This window comes from Halichoeres trimaculatus, unplaced genomic scaffold, assembly GCF_033239565.1.
Source record: "Halichoeres trimaculatus isolate MK-OKI-2021-1 unplaced genomic scaffold, fHalTri1.1 fHalTri1_scaffold_21, whole genome shotgun sequence".
Lineage (NCBI taxonomy): Eukaryota > Metazoa > Chordata > Actinopteri > Labriformes > Labridae > Halichoeres > Halichoeres trimaculatus.
In genome coordinates, this window is record NW_027437199.1 from 7,002,516 (window position 1) to 7,027,649 (window position 25,134).

Below are 25,134 nucleotides of genomic sequence, written 5' to 3' on the forward strand. Positions count from 1 at the left end.
AGATGTCCACAGAGATCTATGACCAGGTTTAAACTTGGAGAAGAGCCCCTCTCCCCCTCTCCTCCCCCATCATAACGCTGATGGTGCAATAAAGCAGCAGCCCACACTGGAAGGAGGACTCAGCCAGGGGACACCAAGTACGAGGAAATTACATTACAGGCGTTCCCCTCAGAGTATTTAAAAATGGAAACACTGGAAGGCTCGTAATATTGCTTATGCTTTCGATGAGCTCTCTCCAAAGCACTTCCGACAGTCCGTAGCAGCGCGAATGTTTTTGTGATGAGACGGTTAACACGGCACTCTTAGGGGGGATCTCGTGGCGGAGCAGAAGTCATGAGACATAAAACAGCCGTTTCACAGAGACGCTCTCTGAGGTGAGGTCAGGAGGAGAGAAAAGTGAAATAAATGGTTTCATCTGCCTGGGTGGAAGCTGAGGTTTTATTTTGGCGGGCATGTTTTTACATTTTCTACAACATAATGAAACATCTGTCTGCCGTGTAGAGTTTTCTACTTCAGGGAATCAGCTGCTATCGCTCACTGGTAACTGTGTGGAAAAGCTGGCTGGGGATAGGCAACTATCAAAGTTTGCCCCCCATGCAAGCTTGAAAACAGAGTGGAAGTATGTCAGGGGGAAGTTTTGACCCTGAGTCATGTCTGCCTTCCTTATAAAAGAAAATGTATCCGTCCTGCTCAAACGATATTACTGTCACTGTGCTGTTCCATCCACATCCACCAGGGGGGAGCAGCCCAGAGTCAAAATTTAGGACATCAAAAAACTCAAAAACCAACATGGTGACCGTGGAGGAGGTATTGCTAATGCTTTTATGCTCTGGCATAAAAGACAAAAATGTGCATGTGGTGATTGTTGCGACAGTCCTACTTTAATGTTATACTCCCTTTCAGCAGACTGTCTGCTACAATTTGGTGTTAGTTGCAGGTTTGTACGATAATTTGTTTCCTGACAGTGTTGAAAATTATGATGACCCAGTACATATTTCATATTCTGGATCTTAGTATCCAGATTATTGCCAGGATCTGGATCATACTTTTACATCTGTCAGAAATGGCGACCTTGTCTTGTATTGTTTTGCAAAGCAATCCGACCATTTATGGTGGAGTTATATACACATATGGTGAAAATGGCCCTATCTCACAATAATAAAGAATCCTTTAAAAAAAGTCCTGGATCCAGACAGTGATCCGGATCACCTCCAAAATTTAATTGCTTCTTCCTCATCCCGTTTCGAACATTTCCTGAAAATTTCATCAAGATCTGTTTGTTACTTTTTGAGTTATGTTGTTCACAGAAAAACAAACTCTCCCAAAAACATAACCTTCTTGGCAGAGGTAACAAGCTCAAAAGACTGAGACTCATAAATACATCGCATAGTCATCTTCAAAAAGTTCTGCCTTTGTTATTTATTCTTCATGTCTAACTATAAAGCTACGTATCGAGTGGTGGCACCAACATAAAGGTCTGTCTATATCTGGATCCGTATTTAATGTTGCATATGGATGGGCCTTTAAAGGAAATGTTTGTCCGTGTTAAAAGAAGCTTGGTGTGGAAGTGGGTAAAGCAGTCAAGGGATCTCCACAGATGGTTTGTCCAGATTTTGAGGTGATGACCCAACTCGTTTAAAATGCTTAGCACATTTAACCACACCTATAGGAAACTGATCAACTGCATGGACTGGATGAAAAATATGAGATTTCACAGTCTTAGGTAAGCACTTCATGAATCCAGGAGAGAAGCTCCACATCAGGCCGTCCCCGTGTGGGAAAACATCTACAAATTGTGTTTTTAGCGGCGTAATGACATGTAAATGTGATTTAGTCGGCAGCCCAGCCAGCTCCAAGCTATCTAACTTAATGTGTGTCTATAGGGTACCTGATTACAACTGTGAAAACAGAGGGATTGAGACCAAAATCGAATTGTCCAAGCAATAATTGGGATAAGTTTGTTAAGTCTGGAAATCCAAGGCAGGGATGTAAAACTTAAAAGCTGATGAATGTCGCAGAAACAGTCTAAAGCTTTGAGTTTTCATCGTCATATCTCTACAGCAGCTGATAGAGTCAGAGTCAGGCGGTGTCAGAGAAGTTATAACAGTCTCCTGGACAGGCCAAGACTTTCTTTAATGAGAGTCTCCTTCTCTCCAGAGGCTGGGGTAATTCTTGTGAGATTACAGCGATAGAGAGGGGATAAAATACAGCCTGCTGGGAGAAGTACAGTTCGTATAACCCTGATGGACAGTTTCACAGTCAAGCACGAAGTCAGGAAGAAACTCGGGTCAGGCTGACCTGCAGCCAATCACAGCACATCTCGTCCATAAAGCAAACGTACTCATGAGGGAATCACCCGGGAGATTACAGCTACATACAAGCCTGTTAGACATTTTAAACCCTTATCTGATGATTTGATGAATAATTCCCATCATCCTTCTGGATTGCTTGGAGCCTCGCAACATGATTACAGGACATTGAAGTACACTTATGTTCGCATAACGTCTGATCGAACTGACAGTTTCTCCTATTAGCATAATAAATGAATTAGAGCACCAGAGACAAAGATCATTAGGCAGATTTACACCACGGGGAAATCATTTGGACAATGTGTTGTCTAATAGAGTGAGACAACAGCGATGCTTCACACATGCTTCAATATGTTTCACCCTGAAGCTTCCCCCTGATTTCCACCAAAGCCCCGCTGCTGTTTGCGTTTGGCTCAAATAACCTGCAGTTTTTGTTGCTGTGATTAGTCATAACAGCGCATGGGGTGCTAAACGCATCCGTGCTAGGTTGTTATCATGACACTACATCTCCCCACAAACACAGGCTGACTTAGTGTACTAAACACAGCAGCCTCCGGGTTTATCCCTTTATCAGCTGCTGCCGTCTTCCCCTCAACTTCTCCGGCTCCTGTTATCCCTCTGCTCGTGCTTCCAAAGCAGGTGTGACATTGTTTCTTTCTTGCACTCCCCATGCTAAAGACATAAACAGCAGCTTGTTAAGATTTTTTTTTTAAACAAGCGTGCAATGCTCGGGTAGAGAGATTTCTGGCTCCTACAAGGTGCTCTGGTAGGAATTTGCATTTAAACATGAAGTGTGCCTGTTAGTGGCTTCATCTGGGAGTATAAGTGGGAGTAGCTGCAGCTCTCTGGGATAATGGTCTCAGGGGACTGTGACTTCCCTACAGGGTGTGCACGTATAGTGAACTCAGGCCACAGTCATTTACATCAAAGGCGGTCTGAGCCACCATCATTTTGTGTGATTGCTGTGCAGGATGTCTACATTATGTATATGGGGAGGTTACAGGTCTACAGGGAATGAGGGCTGTATAATTCACACAGCTGGAACTGAAACTTAAATCTAAAGCCAGCTCCAGGAGCTCTTCAACAATTTCCTTTGAATGACCAGATTCCCTCAGGAAACACTTAGTATGCTTCTAAATTACACCTTAATATCAAGGCTCCACCGTCCCTCTTTCATCTTTCTACACCGAACGAGTCAAAGTGTTACCTGTAACCTTGAGTTACGGAGTGACCTTTACGATCATCCAATCAAAAGTGAATTAGTGATGACTAACCTGCTCTTATCTGGAGCCTGTGAGTAACTACCAAAGTGATGTCTTCATCCTTTCCCTCCTCTTTTTTCTAACAACACTGTTAAGAAAGGTGTGGGTAGAATTAACAGTTACACAGTGCACCAGGTGGATGGATGATTCATTTCTTCAATTTAAGAAAAAATATCAGAACAGCATGGTGATAAAAGAAAAATAAATGACTGGCATAGTAAGCTTCTTTGTAGACCAATATGTACACACTATTTTTCTTTTGATTATAAAATTATCAACTCAATATGACTCATCAACATTCAGAGCTGTTAAAAATGCACTTTTCAAAGTTAGGTTTTAATTTGTGATTGTACCGTTGATTTGATTTGCTCTGTTTGACTTGTGTTTCAAACAACTGCAAAGTGTCTTTGAGTTTTTAAAAAGTGCCATTAGAAATAAACTGTATAATAATAAATAAAGCTGCAAGCAGCAATAAAGGGCCCAACAGTGCATGTCCTTCCCACCTGAATGTGGCGAGCAGTCCAGAGTAGGAGTGAGGTCATGTGTGTTAAATTGGGGCCAAATGTTACAATTTATCTTAATAATATTATTGTGGTATCCAGAGGGTGGCGCTTTTACAGTAGCAGAGATTTGAGGTTATAGAAGTGTTGGGAGATTGACCTTGATGGTGTTTGGAAATTCTAAGGACATCGGACCTGATACGACAGAGTAACAATTACTCTGTGGTTCAGAATTTCATTTCAGTTACATCCCTTTCAAGACATATAAGAAAACAAACATGGGGAAAAACAGAAATGAGATGAACCAAGGAGCTCGCCAGCTACCCAGCGCCCCATTGCAACATATGTGAAAAAACGACATTGGGAGAAGAGAGGGGGGAAAAAAAGTCAATCCCAGACTATTCCCAACAGGACGAGGTAGTTTGAGATCAAGAAAAAAAAAAAAAAACACCTCAGCAAATAAGCACATAACAACAAACATGAACTTGAAGACTTGCACCAATGTCACTGCTCAGCCTGTCCAGATTCACGAGTTTGAGGTGATGGCCTTAATAATAATAATAATAATAATAATAATAATAATAATAATAATAATAATAATAATAATGGACTACATTCAGAAGCAAAAGCAGAAATCAAAGGTAATCATAGCTACTAACCTGCTTACTGTATTCTATGCATCAAAACTAAAACGTTAGCTTGTTAGCAGCCTGCAACTAGCATTTTCACACATTTATATGTTTCCTTTTCAATATGAAACAACATAAAGAAGGTAAGAGAAGTGTATGTGGACTTGAAAATCAAAAGAGTGTTTTTTTTAGCACCTGTCAGCACTTGTTCAATATCCACACTTAAGCTAGCAAATAACAGCTAGCCAAGCATTGCCTTCCTTTTTTCTTCATTGCTAACTCCAATGGCGTGAGAGTTGTGGGAGGACATGACTTATACATCCTGTATCAGGTTGAAGTGATGGTGTAAAATTTTGATTTGAGACTTTTTGAGAACTGGCAACTGGGGTTGTTTGTTAGCTTGTGATTAGCTAGCAGAGGAGTGCTTTCACTCTTACTCCTTTAATTGCTAAACAGTAGTGATATGAGGAGCAGGGGTGGAAATAAAAGTTTTACGGTGCTCTAGGAAAAGTATTTTTTATTAAACCAAAAATTCCTTTGGGGTGATGACTAGCTCTCGTCCCCCAGGCTCTTTCCTGGAAGCTAGTTAGCAACGTGCCGAGCAATATCCTCCTCTTACCTCACCGGTCTGACTCAACAAAGCAGGTGAGAGATAAGTGAGAGGACATAACAGTTACACTGGACTCGATGATTAATATCTTTATTTTGAAAAACATAAAATCATTAAAACATCATTAAAGACACTCAAGGTAGATGACTAATACATTTTACACACTTGGGCTTTGGTATAGACGGATGTCAGGGATGAAATGTGTTGATGAGTGAGCCTTAGAGATATTAGTAGGCGGATTTCATTAGACATGGATATAGCAGCACTGGCAGTTTTTCTAGTTTGCAGTCTCATGGTAAAGCTGCTGCTTCTCTCCTCATATTTAACAGACTCCTCTTCATGACAGTGGTATTGATTTTTGAATCTTTGGCAGGAATACAGAGAAGAGTCTTTCCCAAAAGCCTCATCTAATGTTTGGGAAATCCTTTCAAACATTAGCCCCCCATCACTTATTCTCATTCACTTTCCCTCTTTTTTCTCCAACAGTGGCCATGGCCGTAAACCATGAAGCTGGAGCCAGACACGCCCAACGCTTCCTTCTCTCCAAAAACAGCCTCTTTGGTGCTACATTGAACACAAGCTCTCCGAATATGCCATCCAAGTGCGAGAAAGCCCAACGGACTGCTTAACACCCGCTGTAAGTACAACACACTCTAACTCTGGAGTGTTTACACATGAAATCCAGCACAGAAGAGAAAACTGCTGCTCTGGTTGTTGAATGCTCCTTTTTGTTGAAATAATCTTGTAAATATGACCTAAAGTTTGCGCTCATGGACTTCACATACACTCTTTTTAAATGTTTAGTTCGGACTTCTGTAAGTCATTGCTGGCAGTGAATTCAAACTAATCTAAAAGTCATATTCGACTTGAATTTATGTACACCCAAATTGCGTGTTTACAAATTGAACACGTCCTCCAAGGCTGAATTACTTAGCAGATCCTGGCAGGCAGCATTTTTAATATATTCATCTAACATCTGAAATTATGTGCTGAACGCAGCACACTGACAAATATATCTGATTTTCTTGGAGTGTACTTGAATTTTGTGCACCATGGTCCTGCACCAGCTAATGTGTCTACCCTCAAGCCTTTGTTACGACATGTGTGTGTGAGACATTTTCGGTCCTTGTCAGTGGCTTTTCAAGGGTTTGATTGCATGAATGGATACAAAAGAGCTCTTGACCATGAAGCAAAAGAGTGGATTTATGAATCACTACAGTCACACCAAGGCCTTGAAAATGGAAATGTTGTAGTATTAGAGTGAGGAGTTTTTAGAGGAGTAGATAGGTGGAGGAATGTGGCAGGAAATTCAGAGTATCTCAGGTAAGTAGTCATAATGTGTTGACATTTTGATAAACAGGCTGCGTAGCTCATAAGACAGGATGTAGAGTTGGTTGGTTTAGTCCAGAATCAGACATTCATGCAGCTCTTGGGCACAGTTGTATAAAACTATGATCACCTGTTCATTTGACACAAGCATCACCACCAAAATATTTAAGATGTTGCAGAGTCCAGAGGTAGAACTTCCCTTTTTCGCTGGTGGAGGCAAACTGGGGCACTAACTTTGGCTTCAAGGACGTTCCCAAACCTGTGAGGGTTATCTCCATTATTCATCTACTTTCCATTCAAATAGATGTTTATATATGAATAGTGCTGTATTCTTGTATATAGATCTTAATGCCAAAAAGTAACTCAGAAGATTGGCAAAATTCTAATCTGTTGAACTCAAAGTCTGGTCTGTACATCAATGTTGAATTGACGTCTTAGCCGACACTGTAGGTCTGTTTTTTGACTCAGAAGTCTATGAATGTACTCTGACATGCCCCATATCCCAATTGTAACATCATGTTTAAAAAACAAGCTCTTTGATTGGTCCTCTGAGCTGGATCCTGCTTCTCGTGTTAACAACATTTCTGGAATCGCAGCAAATCAGCGATCAGTTGTCATACGACATACAGCAGCATGAAAAAACTTAAGTATAACATAGTTTGTTCAAAGCCAAAGTTAGAAAGCAAGAAGAAAAGCCAGAGTGATTGGAGACAGGCATCAAGGCCTCCATGTGTTTCAGAGAAGTATTGCAGAGGACACACCCACGTAAAAGTATGTATGCGGATGTATGAAGGGACTCTGAACAATGTTTGTCCAATGACACCATTAAATGACCAACAAAATAAAATGTTTTATGTCTAAATGCAAAGAAGTTACCAGAAGCCTGTTGAAACAGACTCAAATAGTTGATTTACCTACTGTCGTTGACCAGGCAAATAGAAAATGATGTTGGGATTTCAGGGTGATCAGTTACATTTCAGAGGCATCCCCTGGCTCCACTCTTGGCATTTCCTCTTTACTGTCTTTTTTTGTAAAAGTGGTTGAAAGGTTTGATGCCACACAGTGATATAGAAGCTAGTGTGATGCATAAATCTTGCAGCTAAACATGTGTTTCATCAAGGGATTGTTTTCCTTTGTTGTTTTGTTAATGTTGATATCTATGGTGAAGTTATTGTTGTCTCTCAAAGGGGACAAGAAATGACAGAATGAACCTGCAGCTAAAACTTATGAGAAAATTTAAGTTTGTGTCAATTTTGGTGCCCCCTCTGGCCAAAGAGGTGAAGTGAAGGGAAGGGGTGAAGCAGTACTTCATTTGTCTTCGCTAATCTTGTGCTATATATGGGTAGAAAGCAGAACATACTTCTTGCTATGAATCTTTGCTGTGGAAAATGGGAAAAAGTAGGGATGTTGATACCACTGTTTTCAGACCTATAGTAATACCACTAGTACTTTTAGTACACAAAACTTCAATTAACAGTGACAGATAATTTCTAAGAAAAACAGAACATTCACTCTGCAATTAATTTCAAAATAAAACACAAAAAAATCTCTTCGAGTTTATATATATTTTTTAATAAATTAACAAAAGTGCCAGAAAATAAAAGAAAAAAAACAACTAACGACTGTCAGAATTTCAGGGATTTTTTTTTTTTTTTTTAGTAAACTGAAGTACAAAATAAAATAGTTTAACTGTCATCTCTCCCTGGTTCATTTTTATTGTTTGAACCTGGCGCACATTTGGCGTGGTGTGAGATTGCAGCAATGTAGCGCCAACTACCGGTGAGGAGGACTTATTCAACGCAAGATTTTTTCACTTTGGGTATTGGCAGCTGGTATCGGCAGCCTCTATGATACCTGGTATCAGTACTCACCCCTAAAAAAAAGCCTTTTTTGACTCCTAACCTGTGGCAGCAGTTATAGAGATAAAAAAAAAAACTGAATTAAGGATCAAATTTGTCACTTTAATGATTGTTTTTGCTCTTTTAGCACAAAATAATGCACTGATATAAATTCAAGTGCTTTCAGTTTCAGTTTAACCTGCTTAAAACTCTTTACAGGAGCTTTAATTTACGACTACAAGCAGAATGCCAAAATTAGCATTTAGCTCAAAACTTTGGACTTCTGTTTATTTTTCTGGACTTTTCGCTTTACATGGCAGGACTTTGTGTCACCAATGATTTAGATTGAAGGGATACTATTTGACAAGGTGATGGTAATTTAGTCGCAGAATTCTTGCTTTCAGCCACCAACTTGACACATTTTTGTAAATTCGATTGGACAGGACTATTCTCCCAGGGCTGTGGATCAGGCTCAGACGCTTTTAAAACCCATCAGATCAGGTGTCGCTCTGTCATGCCAGACAATATCTGCACTCCAAATGGATGTCATGTATAGCAATGTGGAAACACTTGATACCAACAACTCCGCAACCCACTGCTGGAGTGTGTGCCAACATTATCAGCAGACGTGGAATCTGCACGTACACACACCAGCACCACTTTTTTTGATGCTGTCAAGAGCTCACCCTCTTCATCATCCCTGAACCAAATGGAGTCACTTCACTTTCATGTCACTGAGACTCAAACGTGAGTGTGTGTCTATCATTTGTATTAGTTTGTACGTCTCTGTGTGTGTTTCCTTGAGACTATTCATCAGTCTGCTTTTTCTTAGTTTGTTTGTTTGCTCCAACGCCCTCAAAGGACTGTCGGGTCAGCTCCATGTCACGCTGGCCAAATCACTGGCACAGATTAACAGGAGAGGCCAGCGCCAGCCTCTGAGGGCGAGAGTGGTGGGAGCAGTCGCACCAATTAGAGACCCGACCACCCAGCCCCGCGCTACCACCGGCTGGCAGGAGATAACAGAGCAGCCACACAGACAGATAGGCGTGCAGGGGGAAGCACTCACTGCATACCCACTCATAACTTGGTAGCTAATACATATGCAGCACCAGGACAAACATCATCCATTAGCTGTGAGCTGCTGCTGGTGTCAAATATGCATGAGGGAGCGGAGGTCTGTGTCTCATAATCCTCCGGGCAATTAATACAATCGTTTCCAAGGCCAAGCACCAAATGCACATTGGAAACCACTCCCCCAGGCTGCGTTTGTTGAATTTTTTAGGTGGACTAATTTACAGGTAGGTTAGCCAGAGGCTGGCTTTTATGGATTGGGAGCGTCTGGGAAGCGACGGGTGGCCATACATTGAAGATTGCTCGAGGTGATGTATGAGGCAGAGGGGACAACATATTCAGAGGAAACAATGCTGAAAAAGCTGTGTTAGGACTTAAAACGCTTCCTATTCAGCTGACTGAACTGTAAAACTTATCCAGCTGACATGTTGCTTTTTGATTTGCTGAGTCAATACGCGAATATGCCTTCCTTTTTCCGGTACTTCAACCATTTTTCTTTTTCTCAACCCTGATGAAACTAGAGGATGTTGCTGCAGACCCATGGACACAAATAAACACCATTGTTCTAAATCAGAAATAAACTATTACATACTGTTTCATTAAAAAGACTCTTAAATTAAAAATGTGGCTTTTAAAAACAAGTTCTTCACCCAGATTAGAAATAAAATACAATTAGCTTTGAAACCAAGTGAATAACATTTCCCTGGAAGGCAAATTTATTTAAAAAGAGTTGATTTCATGGAAGCAGATTAAAAACATGTTTTTAATTTCAAAACAAACACATCATTTAAATCATCCCTCTGTTATGCTACTGGACTCAACATTCAGAGTCTGACAACACCAGAAAGAGAAGTAACCCAAGCTCAATGATATGTAAACAGAAAGGAGCTTTCCTGTGATAGATTTAAAGTACACGGCCAATCTCACAAGAAAAAGTCTTGTCTGTGTTACTAATTGCACTGCCCTTCAAAAACAACATGACATACTAACATCTTCCCCAAAATGCTAAATGTGAAATGCAGTTTTAATTTTGTACTTTTAGGGATGAACAGTTTTGGGTTTTTCATAGGCAATGCTGATGATGTTTATTCAAATTTTCTAAGGGAAATCGCCATGAATTTGAACCTGTGATTCATTCAGTCCGAAATATTTCTGCCTAACAAACTCTGACTAACATAGCTCTCTAGTCTTTCCAACCACTCAAAGCACTGACAACAGAGGGGGCAGTTTGGGATTCAGTGTCTTGCCCAAAAACACTTTGGCATGTGACTGCAGGGACTGGGGTCAAACCCCTGACTTCTCCTTGAATAACTAGAATGTGGATCTGTTCAGTGTGTCACCAGCTCATCTATGCTTTAATCCCTATCCCTCAAGTTAATTCCCAAAATAAATGAATCTCTGTTTGCTATTACAACACTACACACAGATATTCAGGCCACAAAGCAGAACCAAAACCGCTGGTCTCACATCCACCGCTGCTAATCGTATTGTGTGAACTAAGGGTGTATTCACACCTGGATTGTTTAGGGCAGTTGTTCCAAAACAGTGGGCAGCCCCCCTGAAAGTCGAGAACACAAACGCCCCAACAACTGGCAAAACTCACTCATAACTGTGGCTCACACTGTGGTGATGGGGGCAGTAATGAGCTCAGTTGACAACTGCACAGTCAAAACAGTAGAAGAAGAATGAGTAGAGGAATCAACAATGGTAGAAGGAGAAGGAATGAAGACAATGAGCCTCTGTATTATTCTGTACAATGCGGGTGAAGACACAGGGACAAGCTAAACCCTAAACAAAGCAAACAGCGATGAGTGATGGCTTTGAAATTATTGATGAAGCTCATAGACTGTAAAAAAAAAAAAAAAAGGACGTCATCTTCCTCGGCTGGAAGTGATGTCTCTCTTGTCATTCTAGATGGGCTGTGGTCAAACTTTAGAAAATTAATACACCTCGTAGAAATGTTTCTCACGTCCGATTGTTGCGGTGATTTGAAAATATCATTTGGCTGCCTTGTATTCAAGTCCTCTTTTTTCTGAAAAGTTTTGTTTTCATTAGTTTTAAGAGGTTAAAAATGTGTTTTTTACGTCATGTTGAATAATGATTGTCAGCTGACGTTCTTGTGCATTTTTTTCAGGGATTGTAAAATATGTTGGGGGGGTAGAGTCAAGAAGTGATTAGACTCTCAAAAGAAAGATAATTATTATTTTTGTGACCTGGCTCCACTCAGATTCTCCCAGAATCCCTCACAGTCTCTACTGCGCAGACTCTGGCTACTCAACTTCTGCCAGTGGTGGCGCTTGTGATGGGGAATTTTGGTTTCAAAACCAGACAATGGTAAATGGTGGAGCCACGCTGTCCTCTCTATGTACAGTCTTTGATGAAGCTCACTTTTGGAAGGATTTCTGAATGAGTGGCTCTCTGGGGTGTTGAGGAATCTGCAGGGTTGTCACATCAAAGTTCACGTTGTGTTTTTTTTTCAAACTTAAGATTGTCATTTCTTCCACCACAGAGGCCGCCATCTTCAGTTTATTGCAAAGCATTTAATTCTGCCTCCTTTTTTTGTTGTGGCCTCTGCAGATGTTTTTACCCTCCAGTCAGATATTGATTGAAATGTTCAACCCAGTGTGAGAAGAAGAAGAAGAAAAGGAGGCAGGGGGGGCTGGTATTCAGAGGCACAGGGTTGGTGGAGAAGCAGTATTGATCGCACTTAAAGTGACAAGATTGAGGAGGCCCACTTTGACACGTTATCCCTAATGTCGCCAACAGACAGAGTGCGCGGCCCGGGGAGCAGCGCAGATTGATTTCTGTGATCATAGATGGTCTTGTGCGTATGAATATCAAGGCTCGAGGAATAAGTCAACAATTTTTCATGGTGCCGGCGTAACGTAAGGAGAGACAGGTTGTTTGATTTAAGAGGACGCGTAAATGCTGTGGTAATGAATCGGCCTAGTGCTGGTTGTGACAAGCTGGAAAGTCCTCACAGCTCTAGTAATAATAGCCCTGCGTGTGAAGAGTATAGACTGGTAGTATATTTGAGCAGTCAGGTATTGTGGTTTTAGTTCGTGCATAATTCACCAGGCGAGGCTCGCAGCTGATATAGCCTCTCCCCTCTCTTATGACCATCCATCAGGTAAAATTGCTTTCTTCTAACGTTAGCCTGTCAACGAGAAATAACAAATGTAGCCATGCAGAGCAACACATGATTACAGGGTAATAATGCCCCGAGGTCAGATGAATGTGACCTCATCCGGAGCGGCAAGTGCAAGATTACGAGTCACAAGAGAGTGGCTCGTCTTCGGAGACGGCGGCTGCTGTCAGGTGGCTCCTGCTGAAATCTGTTTTTCAATCAGTGAAGCTGCATGTTTCGTATAATTGGACACCATGAAGAAATCATCACGTGATATCAACACATAAGATCGAAAGATGGTTGGGAAAAACATGTAGGAAGTGTGATCGGAAATATCCTCCCTTTGTTTCTTAAAAAAACTCACCTCTCTGGTCCAATAGGGCTATTTGGAGCTCCACATTTGCTCTGATTGATATTGTGTAAATCCATCACTATAATCTTCCAGGAAATTGCGCCGCGTTTTCAGAGGTCTAATCGAGATATGTGTGCACTCGCAGACTGAGTAGGAGTGAGAACGAGGAGGGAGAATTAAAGAAGAGGGAAGACAGATGGAGGAAGAGACCTGCACGGCTCGAGAGGGGTATTTTTAAATCGGGAAATAATATTTTTTAAAAAAAGGAGCATAAGATTAATAAGTCTGCACAAAAAAAAGAGGAGATGTGTGTGGAGAAAGGGGGGTTTCTTTGCCTCAGTGATCTCAGTTTCTTCTCCTCTGTGTCGCCTGCAGGTCTCTGGTTCCATGTGCTGCATAACCAATTAACCATGAAAACAAAAAGGGAGAAGCCGGTTGCAAGTGATTAACTCACACCATACAACAAGCACCTCCCTGATTCTGGTGCACGCAGATGGAAAGACGAATGTGGTGCAACATGTCGCGAAGGAAGCACAGTAATGAAGCTTTGTGCTATCGCTGAACGGGGGCTTTATTATATTATTACTTTTTGTATTGGAGCGTTTAATCAAAACGCTACAATCGGCCCTCACCTAATATCCTCTAAGTGAGAAGAAACAGGCCCAACAGTACAGCAGTTATTGGATTTTGATTTTCTCCGTACACAACATACAGCGGGAGCTATAAAAGGAGGTGGACGCAGCATGGAGCATCAGCACAGCAAGTGTTGGAGCATGTGGTTGTTGGCAGCGAAGGGGGTGGGGTGACTAAATAGCGGGGTCTAGATGGTATTGTTCTTCGCAGGGGAGGACTCGGAGGACGTTTTAATGAATGGAGCTTGGGGAATGCAGTCGGATTGGCTGTCATAGCGGGAGGGGGGTTGCGCTGTTTCTCATGTAGACTCTAAATTATTGAAGAGCTGTTTCAGTATGGTTAATTACAGATATTTCTGGGCTTAAACAGAATAATAGAAGTCTATTTTCATGTCAGTTTGAGGCCTAGCTTGGGAAAAAGGTCAAGTGAAAACAAAGCAGCAGTGTTTATCCTTTTTCTCCCCATCGTGAAGCACTTACAGCCTGATTCACAAAAGGATTGTGCAAAGATTTAAGCAAATAAGACAAAAAGATGTTGTTTACATGCGACACAAACTGCGCCGCACAACAAAATGTGTCTCAGTTAATGGGTGCTCATATTTAAATTAGCCATTAGGCTTTTATTTGGTTTTCTTTTTATGCAAATAAACCCAATTTCTAAAAATGTCAGTGCAATCAGCAAGAGCTTAAAAATATCACTGCATGCTGGAAACTTGTGGTCTTATCTCCTCAATCATTAAAAATTGCATCAATTATTACTTTGATCTTATTATTTTTGTAAAGTGGAGTTGAATCTGTGTTGGCGTTGTTGTCCTAGCACATACAAGGAGGAAGTTTTGTAATTTTTTAGTGAAATTTAACCAGAAGAAAACCTCCACATTTAGTGCAGTGTGAACAGTTTTCAGATTTACCGGTATACAGACCTGTTTCCACCATGTCCACCATGGTCTGGTACGGATCAGTACAGTTTGGTACAGGTTGGATCCTTTTGGTATTTCCACACATAGACTAAAAAAAAATGGATCTCATCTTGCTCGGCTCGAAGTGAGGTCTCCAAAAAAGCTGCTCCCCCTGGTGGCTGGCTGCAGTGTAGGTCAAAAATTCTCCACAGTCATTCCAGATGGGCTGTGGTCAAACTTCAAAGAATTAATACACCTGGTAGACATGTTTCTCACGATCGATTGTTGTGGTGATTTGAAGATATTATTAGGTTGCCTTGTATTCAGGTCCTCTTTGTTCTGAAAATTTTCTTTTTCATTAGTGAAAAGAGGTTAAAAACAAGGTTTTACGTCACTTTTAATGATGATTGACAGCTGACTTTCTTGTGTATTTTTTTCGGGGACTGTAAAATATGTCAAGAGGTAGAGCAATGAAGTGTTTAGACTCTTGAAAGAAAAACAAATTTTCCTCACAGTCTCTACTGCGCAGACTCTGGCTGCACAGCTGCTGCCAACAGCGGCGCCTGAGACGGGGGAATTTTGGCTTCAAAACCGTGCAATGGTAAATGGCGGAGCCACTCTGTGCTCTACATACAGTCTATGTTTCCACAGCCAACTGTGCCCTTCTTGGTAGGTGGCGTGCAGATGCTGATTGCTGCATCAGCCTAATAGCGTGACGGCATAGCAACACAATACAGGGTACCCTGCTAATAAATCTAATGAAGAAGAAAAATATAACACAGCAAGCAAAGAGCAACAATGGAAGAAGGTTAGGATTCAAAAATGGCAGGGTTATGTGTTGTTCTTTATTCTTGATGATTCTTTCAACCAATCAACGGTCTTTAGTGTTTCTAGCTCCACCTTCTGGGGTTGGATCCGTATGTCTGGCATCCCAACAGAACGGTACCAAATTGTGGGATGGTACGGGTCTGTAGTTTGGGGACCTGTCCCTGTTTAAGTCAGAGGAAACGCCACAAAATATTTGCCGTACTGAGACGAACCGAACTGAACCGCTTGGTGGGAATGGGGCTGAAGTCGCAGAGCAAGATGCTGACAGCTTGTCTTATCAGTCAGATACAAAACAAGAGCAAACTGCATCAATGGGTTTGTACACAATTTGCACGGAAATGGCCATGAAGAAGAAGTGGTGCTACCTTTGACTTCTTTATACTTACTTCATTTCAGATTTGGTGTTTCAGTTAAGTCATCACACCTCTAATTTATTTACTTTGAAAGCAGCGTATGTGAACCTTTGAAGCCTTTTCTGGCATAACCCGTGACGACACTCAGGATCTATAGAAATTTAACCAAATACAATTTAGACCTCGATCTATTTTGTGCCCGTTTGAGAGTCTAGTCCCACCGCCCAGAGACTTCCTCCTCCTTCAGAAGTTACATGTGACAGAAGTATTTCCTCAGCACTAGGTAACCTGAAGTGCATTCACTTGTGAACAAACAGCGCAATCATGTGCAAATGTAATCTAATAACAGCTTTGTTCTACTTAAGATTCCATCTCTGATTTTCTTTGTTTGTTACCTACATTTTCTCACACAGCTTCTAATCAAATCACAGGAGGGCAATGGGGAATTTATGTGCATACATACATCTTTAATATCAGCGGTATGAATTTCTCAGCCACGGTAATATATTTTAATCATCTGAGGATTTCAGAGATTCAAATGAGCGGGTCGTTTCAGACGGTTTTGGATTAACACGGCTCGGCTAAATGTGTGAGGAGTTGCTAAACTGTGTGAGGGATTGTGTCATCTGTGCCGTCTGCTTTGTTTGTAACCACCTGCATGTAATAAGCATCTGACCCACACATGGATCATTTCCCCTCTTGGTTTTAATTAGGTTGAAAATGCCAACATATGAACTATTCTCTTCCGCCATGTGAAGCACGTGTCTGCTGTATGCCTTTTGTTTTTTTTTTTCGTGGTGCCGGAAGAGGAGCTGCAGTTGATCTTCGTCACATGTTGACATGTCGAACGATTAGAGAATGGGAATGACTCAAAGGCAGGGCCAGAAATAGCTGCCAGAAGCATCTCTCACTTCCTGACCTCCATTCCTCCCAACATGCATCACAACAGAAGCAGAGTTTCAAGATGAGGCAACCACCAATTAAGGCCACATATCCTTCACATGAGGGCTATTGCTTAATCAAGGCTGGGAGAATAATGAGCTAAAGTAAACAGTAATTACTGCAACCAGGTCATTGATTACTGTCGTGTCTCTGACTGGCCCTGAGGGAGTCTCCATGCAAGAGAGCATCTCCAAAAATATGCGCCTGATAGCAACACGTGACCTCATGGCTCCCCATTCATCTTGATGAATTGGTATTATTCATACGCCGTTGAAGAGCACACATGTTGCCAGATCCAGCTGCGTTCAGACATAGAGATGGATCACAACTCCTCCCTCCTAAACGTACATTCATACTCCACCATTTATTTGGCGTGTGATGATGGATGTATTCGCAGGGCCTGTGCCAGCAGCGTGAATTATGCATGTGCTATGGATTTGCCCTCTGTATGAAAGAGTGGGGAAAGACATGACCGTGCAAACTGGTGCCACATTAGAGGGTGTCAAGGCGGGAGGAATTGCTTATTTGTTGAAGTTAATCAAATTATCCAGATAATTTAACAGTAATCCCAGAGTGCGGGGTCAGAAATGGTGGATTAGCCTTTCCAGATCCATGGCATCAACAGAGAATTTGATCCCTTTGAATTTTTTACATATACAGAAATTATCTCTCATGGTGACTTAACATGATTTACAGCTGAAAAAAAAAAACACTGGTGTTTTTGGAAGCTCTAGTTTCAGCCTCTGTCTAAAACTCTAAATTTTAGCTGCTGTGTCTTCAAGACTGCCCACTCCACAAACCCCCTTTCCTCTGATTGGTCAGCCCTCTGGAGGCCTGTCTAAGGCAGAGATATGGACAGACCTTGGTGTTTGAGGCCCTTCTGTGAAAGTGTCACCAAAAAAGAAAATTTAATTGAATAAGAGAACAATTGCAGTGAATAAAATTAACCATAGCGCAATCAATGAAAGAAAGGGTTGCTTTGCAATGTGATAAAAATAAATCGCTGTAAGAAAAATGTAAAGATAGGTTGGGGTAACTAGTGTCAATAGATTGTTCCAGCCAGAAGGATTGATAACGTTTTGTTAGTTGGATAAATGTATTTTGTTGAGGACATAAATTTTGTCATCCCACTCACCAGTCTGCCTCTTCACCTGCCTTGGCTTCATAATACATCTGTACAACAGGAGGAGCGCTCACCGCCAGATTAAGACAGAAACTATGATCAGTTGTTTTATAATGTCTCTCGCTGACGTTGATTGAAAAGCAGCCCCTTGCGTCTTTAGTTAGTTTACAATAGTCCCGTGAGGATTGGGGAAAGATTGGAGTGACGCCAAACAGACCCAGGCGCTGCTGACACTCAGGTGATTGGTCCTGGTGATGTTTAATGGAAAAACAAATGTCAGTTCCAGCTCTGCTTGAACTGGATGTGAACTCTCATTTCCTGCATGGAAGTCAGACTTGGAGCAGTCCCATCCATCACCCTGACTTTCAAACTCTACCTTTCCATCTTGTTCTGGTACACGGTACACTACGCTGAACCTGAAATGTGAGGTTTTTCCCTCACTCCAGTTTTTTAGCTCAAGTTTAATCATTTCTATCAAACATCTCCACTCACTGCATACACGCACCTGTTGGTTGTGTCCATTTCCCAAGAGAGTCCTGCCAACACAGCCTCATGGATTCCCTCATGTTCACTGAAAGGGACTCTAACACAAGCTCATCTAAAAGCTGCTAATTTAACTGCACTGCAGTCCAGGTCAGCAGATTATCTTTCGCAGGGGGGATGGGTAACGCTAAAGCTAGCAAGAAGGGACATTAGTATGGTGTCAATCTCACAGCACTCTTGGTGTACTGTAATGACAGAACATATTGACGTATCTGTGTACACTGTTGGTCTTTGGGGGGTTGGGGGTCATCGTAAAGGGTGGCTGGTCATTTATGCATCAGTACTAGGAACTGACAGGCTCTCTTAGGCTTTTACTGTTTATTGACGCTAATATTATCTGAATAGCTTCCTGTAAAATTTGCACATTATTTCGCAGTGAACACACAATGTGTACTAATTGTTCTCAATTACAAGCCATAGTGCAATTCATTGATGTTAACAGCAGAAGGACTCGCTGATAGCAAAATTTGCATACGTATTGGAGCCAGTTGGTGTGTAGGTATCATGAAAAATGCAATTTTCTGTGCGACTTCTCCCTTCGAGGATGGCAGCTGCGCAAGAGTGAATCTATGCCACCTGTAATTGCACTGCTGCTGACATCTCATGGTTCTGACTGCCAGTGCAAAAGGTTTGGGTTTTTTTTTCTTCCTTCTTAACATCCATAAAGGGTCATGCCTCTGTGAAAGGAATACCTCACCGTTAAGTTTTGGTAGCAGTCATTTCTCACAGTCTGGAGTGTTGGATATAAAAGTGCTCAGGGTTATTGTAAAAAAGAAATATGGCTTCCAAAGTGGGCTGTTGCGTAAAAGAGGAAGACAACTGTAGACCTGGTTTTATGACAGCAAAAGAATTATGAAATGTTCATAAAAAACAACATATGCTGGTTGCTTGCCAGTTTTTTTTGTCAGATAAGCCCAGCTCCTGCAGGAGTATTGTCCGAATTGGACCGTGCCTTATCCCCTTGATTTATAGCTAATATTAACACTAAATGCCAACTCAGGAAGCAGTGTCCCCTATGTGTAAGGAGTCTGAAGTATTGAAGTGTTAGTTGTGGAGCTTCAGGTCAGCGTCCTTGCATTTGATATTGGCAACCATAATGGAAATTAATAGTATTTTGGGTCCCTGGTTTTGGGGGTTGTGCCAGTTTAATTGTCCTTAAATGACTTCAATTACAAAAGAAAACAGGAGGAAGACCAAATTTGCAGTGTAAGAATGTGTCCCAGGGTCAAATCTGGCGATCTGCCATTTTCTAATCCCCAAATCAGCCAGAGACCTCCACTCTGGTAGTCGATTATCAAACACATCAGTAGAAGACTTTCCTCAGTTTCTGCTCTGCACAGACAAACCTTTGACTTAGATTAATGATCTGACATGAATACAGCCCAGTGGAGAGTATCAGCCAACCACAGTGTCCAAGATGTTCGATTGATGACAACCCTCGTTCCTGTAAGGGTTTTCGATTCAGCACATCAATAGCACTCAGTAATTTCTAACCAGAACGAATGAGCGGTCAGTGGGGGGTGTAAAGGAGAGACAACAAGCTCAGCCACGAGGAGCTCTTTCTGCTTGTCCTGCTACATTTTCAGAGACAGCATTGTTCCCAGCACACTGACACACATTAAATGCAACAGTCACTTTGCCTTTTCTCCCTGCGAGCAGGGGAGCCTCTGAGAGCACTTCAGCAACACATTAGTGAGAATAAAAGCAATAATGTGACTAGAGGAACAAGAGTTTTAGCAATGAGCCTTTGGAAGTTTTACTGGTAAATATCTTTACTTTGTTTTTCTGTACATGGGTGAAATCTTAAACAGTTTGGTGCATAACATTTGCGTATGATACCATATATCTCCCCCCTTTTTTAATCTCATACAGTGGCACAAGGAACAGTCAGTTTTGTCTCTGTTTTAAGGTGCCCTCCAACACCAGTTTCAAGGTACCTCCACATTCTCAAGACAGTAAAGGTTTCAACTTCAATACCAAAATATCTATTTCATGTTTGGAACAAACAAGTTTCTTTGTCAAAGAACCCATAGGCTTTGAGATCAAGAAACTCTTTGGTTTTGGTGTCAAGATATCCTTTAGGTTCAATGTCAATGTTTCCAATGGCTTTGATGCCAAAGTGCCCATTGTTTTTTGGGGGGCACGATAACCTGGGGCTGTCTCTTCAAATCAAGATACCCACTGCTTTTTTTGTTTGTTTCTTTGTTCAATTATCAAGTTGCCCCTTGGCTTTGATGCCAAGGAACCCCATGGCTCTGACCCCAAGGTACCTATTGACTTTAGCTGCATTTCCACCAAGCAGACCAGTTCAGTTGGTCTCAGTACAGCATGCATTTTGTGGTGTTTCCACTGTCTTATCCTGGGACAGGTCCCCAAATAACCGAGACGAGCCGTCTCAGTTTTTGGGATCCTTTGGAATGGGAGCCAGACTGAACCGATCCGCTCTCGGAAGGTGGAGCTACAACACTGCAGACTGTTGATTGGTCAAAAGAATCGTCACTTACCCCACGACAGTGGCTGCATTTCTCCTGGTGGCTCACAGACTTCTCTGAAACAAAGCTTGATTGTTCTTTGTATCAAAGAGCTACATGCCAATCACAGAGAGAACGAAATGCTGCATGTCTTCCATCGATGCTCTTTCTTTACCGTGTCGCGTTTTTCTTCTTTGTGGATTTATTAGCGGGGTAAACTGTGTCACGCTGCTAAGGCGTCACGCCATTATGTAACAGCTGCGGCTTTCGGCATCTGGCTTACACGCCGCTTACCACAAGAGGGCACAGTTTGCTGTGGAAACGCAAACGGTATCAGGCTTAACTGTACCAAACCGTGCCAAACCGTACTGAACCGAACCGGACTGCTTGGTGGAAACGTGGCTTAAGATATAAATAAACCCCTATGCATCAAGGTACCCCATGGCTTTGATATCAAACTACCTTTTTTCTTTTGTATTGATGTAATCCACAACTTTCATTGACAAGGAACCTGTTGACTTTGAAGAGAAGGAAACCTTTTGGTTCCGATGTCAAGGTACCCTTTGTATTTGGTGACAAGTTAACCTTTAGCTGTCTTGTTAAATCAATGTCTTATTTTCCTATCAAAGTACCCCTTAACTTTAAAGTTTTGGCACTGTTTTACCTCAGTGTTGGGTATACTTCAGACCTTCACACCCATCTCAGTTTATCCTCTAAGGTGTAGCATTTAGTTTGTCCAACATGATGAGAACACGAAGGACGTTGATTACACTTGGGGCACACAGCATCACACACACACTCTGATCTGACTTCATTTCTAGTCCAGCTTTTTTTAAATCCAATCACACGTCAAGAAGTAGATTATCATTTTTCCACTATGTGACCTCTCTCTGACCCAGGTAACAACTCTAAATCATTTAAGATTAGGTAAGGTTAGGTTATACAAACAGTGTTGCCCCACTTTAAGCTAAAGCTCTGACAGTGAATGAAAACAATCTGTCTTTCGAAATTGCTCCAGCACAATACTCCACCTGTCGGATGTTGGCACACAACGCTACAATAAGGCGTTCAAATCTGCAGCCAGAGAGCCTCAACAGGACAATTACCAAAAGGGTACATGTCTCAGTCCTGAATGTGAGGTGTCTGAATTTGATTAATGCTTGACATCATTGTGCGTTTCAGCTTGGTCAGGCTGATAAACTGGGCGAAATTGCTGATTGATGGCCACCTTCTCCTGAGATTAGGCTCATCTCTCTCCTTGGGATATGAGCAATACAAACGCTGGAGACTTCGAGACCTTGTGTGCATCACTTTGGGGATCTTATTACCTGTAGGTCCACCTCAACAAGATGGCCTTGACTTTGTGCGATGTTTCATGAAATGACTTGGGCACTTGTCAAGGAACAGGCCTGCTGCTTTTAGGCACAGATTGCATTCACAGCAAGTGAGCCAAATGATAAGATGCCAGGCACCGGAACACACGTTGGCTCTTGCAAGTGGCAACCTGGTGTGCGGGGAGGCCTCAATGGGCATGTAAATGATTAATGACTTTGTTTGTGTCACATAAAACAGTGGTTGCTTAAACATTTAGACACCAAAATCAATTACTCATCAGCCTTGCAGGTCGAAAGGGTACACTACCAAGAACATTTTGGAGTAAAAGTGTTTGTAAAAAAATCTAGACGGGTTTAAAATCTGTAAATGTAAGTTCCCTTTGAACACTTTTCTCACTTGAAGAAATGCTTTCTCAGGACTGTCAACTTAGACATATGGTTCAACTTAATCACAGCTGTCGATTGTATCGTATTCACATAACCTAATCAATACTTTAGATGGATGATGATTAGGACAGCCAGGCAAATACCCGAGTGATCAATTACAAGTAGGCTGGGTTCAAACAGATAAAGCATGCAGGAAGCAGATGTGTCCTAAATTACTTCTCAGATCTTAATTCACTAGTTTTCCAATCACGCGTCACCTGGGGGGCATTTCTGAGTTTCATTAAGAGAATTCGGTTTTCTTACCATAAGATTAACTGACAAAAATCATATCTAAAGGGTGTCATTTTCATGTCCCAGTTCTACATATTACAGTCACCGCAAATTTACCCCAAGAGGACGCAACATTCACTTTCATTTACCCTAAGGGCATGCCTGTTAGGAAGATTTACCATACTTTCCAGTTGCCTGCGATTGATTTGAGGTGGATCCCAATGGAGTCTAGTAAATGAAATGTCAACATCATGTGACACGTGATGAAAATTAATGGTTCCCCACATGGGAGAAGAGACAGCAAGGGGGGGTAAAAGTAAGAGTCTGGTTGAATGTCATGTTTGTTGTGGCAGGCCTTCAGTCATTGGCATGAAATCTTTAAATCCTCTTACCTCTCCATCCGATCGTAGATTTATACCAACAAATACAAGGTCTGCGCAGAGTCCAGTTCAACCCTTACTGCTCCTCTTTGATACAGATGATTTTTTAATTAAACTTTTCTTGAGAGATGTGTTGATATTCATGTTCTTCAGAAAGATTCTCTAGCCTTTTGATTTTGCTAATCTCCTGCCTTTTCTTTAAAGAGCTTTTGAGTAAATGTCTCAGCAGTTACTGGATAGATTGGCATGAAATTTGGAGAAATCAATGATTATGAGAAGAAACTGTTGTAAGTTTGGGAATCTTTTAATGTTTTGACTAGCGTTTTGCTTAAACTGGCCAAAATACAAAGCTAAAGTAATGTACAATGTAATATATATTACTTGTATGGCATTCGCATCTTAGCTTTGCCATGTCATGGTCAGTCCAAAGTAGCTAGTTAGGCTGCCTACTCTCAAAACATGTTGGCATGCTACTTTTTTGGTTTATTCTAGCAGTAAGTAATTCACTACTGGTGCAATAGCATGTTAGCATCATGGTAATATTAAGGTAGCTAGCATAGTCTGTCAACTCTGTTGTTACATACTAGCAGTTTTTTTCCTATTATAAGACAAAGGGCAATGATTTAATAGTATAGCATAAGCATGTTAGCACTGTCACATTAGTGGAGAGCCTTTCATGGTGATGTCATGGTTGTCAACTTTGTTGTTAGGCATTTGCAGATTTTTTTTCCCATATGAGTGTGAAGATCATTGATTTACTGATAGTAGCATTAGCATGTTAGGATTCTCAGATTAGGGTCATGTCATGGTCCAGGAACAGAGCATGGCTGTTGATCTATATTTACAGTTTTTCTGTTTCTTTTAGCTCCAGAAATGGTGATAGAATTACATGTGTACCATTAGCATGCTAACATTGTATTGATAGGGTTATAATATGGTTATGGTTAATGATTTAGAAGTGTAGCATTAGCATGTTAGCAATTTCTTGTCATATTAAAATGATTATCTCTTTCAGAAATACTTAGTGAGCAATTTTTTTTCAGTGGAATACAAATGAAAGGTTTCTAGCACAAGAGACTGCTAAATTGGGTGAAACCATCAATAAATAAATAAATAAATAAAACTCCACACCATGCTCCAGTTTTTGGAAGAAACAAAAAAGAGCTAAAGCCTAAGACTGGTCTGCTTCAAATATCATAAAGTAGTTAAAATAGTGAAAACCCATTTATTCCGTTAAAGAAACACTGTGCTTGTAAACCCACTGAGTGTGTTTGAGCTGGAGGAGGGCATATTTTGTACGGCTGGCTGGAGTTCACCTTTTCTAATCTCTGTCATACACCTTCCTCATCTTCTGCCTGTAATTACGGGCTACATTCTCCACGCTTGATTTGGCCGCCTTGGTAAATCGTATTAAGTAATCCCACTATTGAATGGTAGCAACAGCACATTGTTCAGGAACTTTTTCTAAAATGCTTCAGCTGGCGACGGGCCAGACATGACTCTATCCCTCCGCTCTAATTTCCCCTCTTTCTTGTTACTGAATGTCATTTCACCTTGATGTGGTCTGAAGGTGCTGTCAGCTTGAATCACAGGTTGTAGTTTGTTATAGGAGCTAAGACAGGGCTGTTAAAATGGACAAATCTATAAAAAAAATACATTTTTTTCCAATAAAAAAAAAAGACAGTCACTTTTGGCTGGTTATGTATTTTCTTACAGCCCATTGCTAAATGTCACTGAGATCTTGACAAGCTATTCACATCAGAGCTGAAGGAGGGCACAGCAATGTTCCATATTGCCTTTAAATATGGAGAAGTTAAGTGTTAATAAAACCAATCTACAAAAAAGGCTCCATACATGAGAGGTATAGTTATTTTATGCAGGCCCATGAAGACTGGAGATGGGAAAGAATTCCCCCAAGGCTCCAGTTGCTGACGGTGGTGGAGGA

General features: G+C 41.3%; 1 protein-coding gene across 3 annotated transcripts in view; it reads left to right on the top strand.

Moving 5' to 3' along the window:
• The window catches only part of chrm2a (cholinergic receptor, muscarinic 2a), a 109,214-nt gene that overhangs the window by 33,442 nt on the left and 50,638 nt on the right, over window positions 1-25,134 (top strand). For all 3 annotated transcript variants that reach the window (XM_074698708.1, XM_074698707.1, XM_074698709.1), the window contains one exon: window positions 5,797-5,947. The gene's annotated coding sequence lies outside the window, so the exon portion shown is untranslated. The remainder of the gene's footprint in view (window positions 1-5,796; window positions 5,948-25,134) is intronic.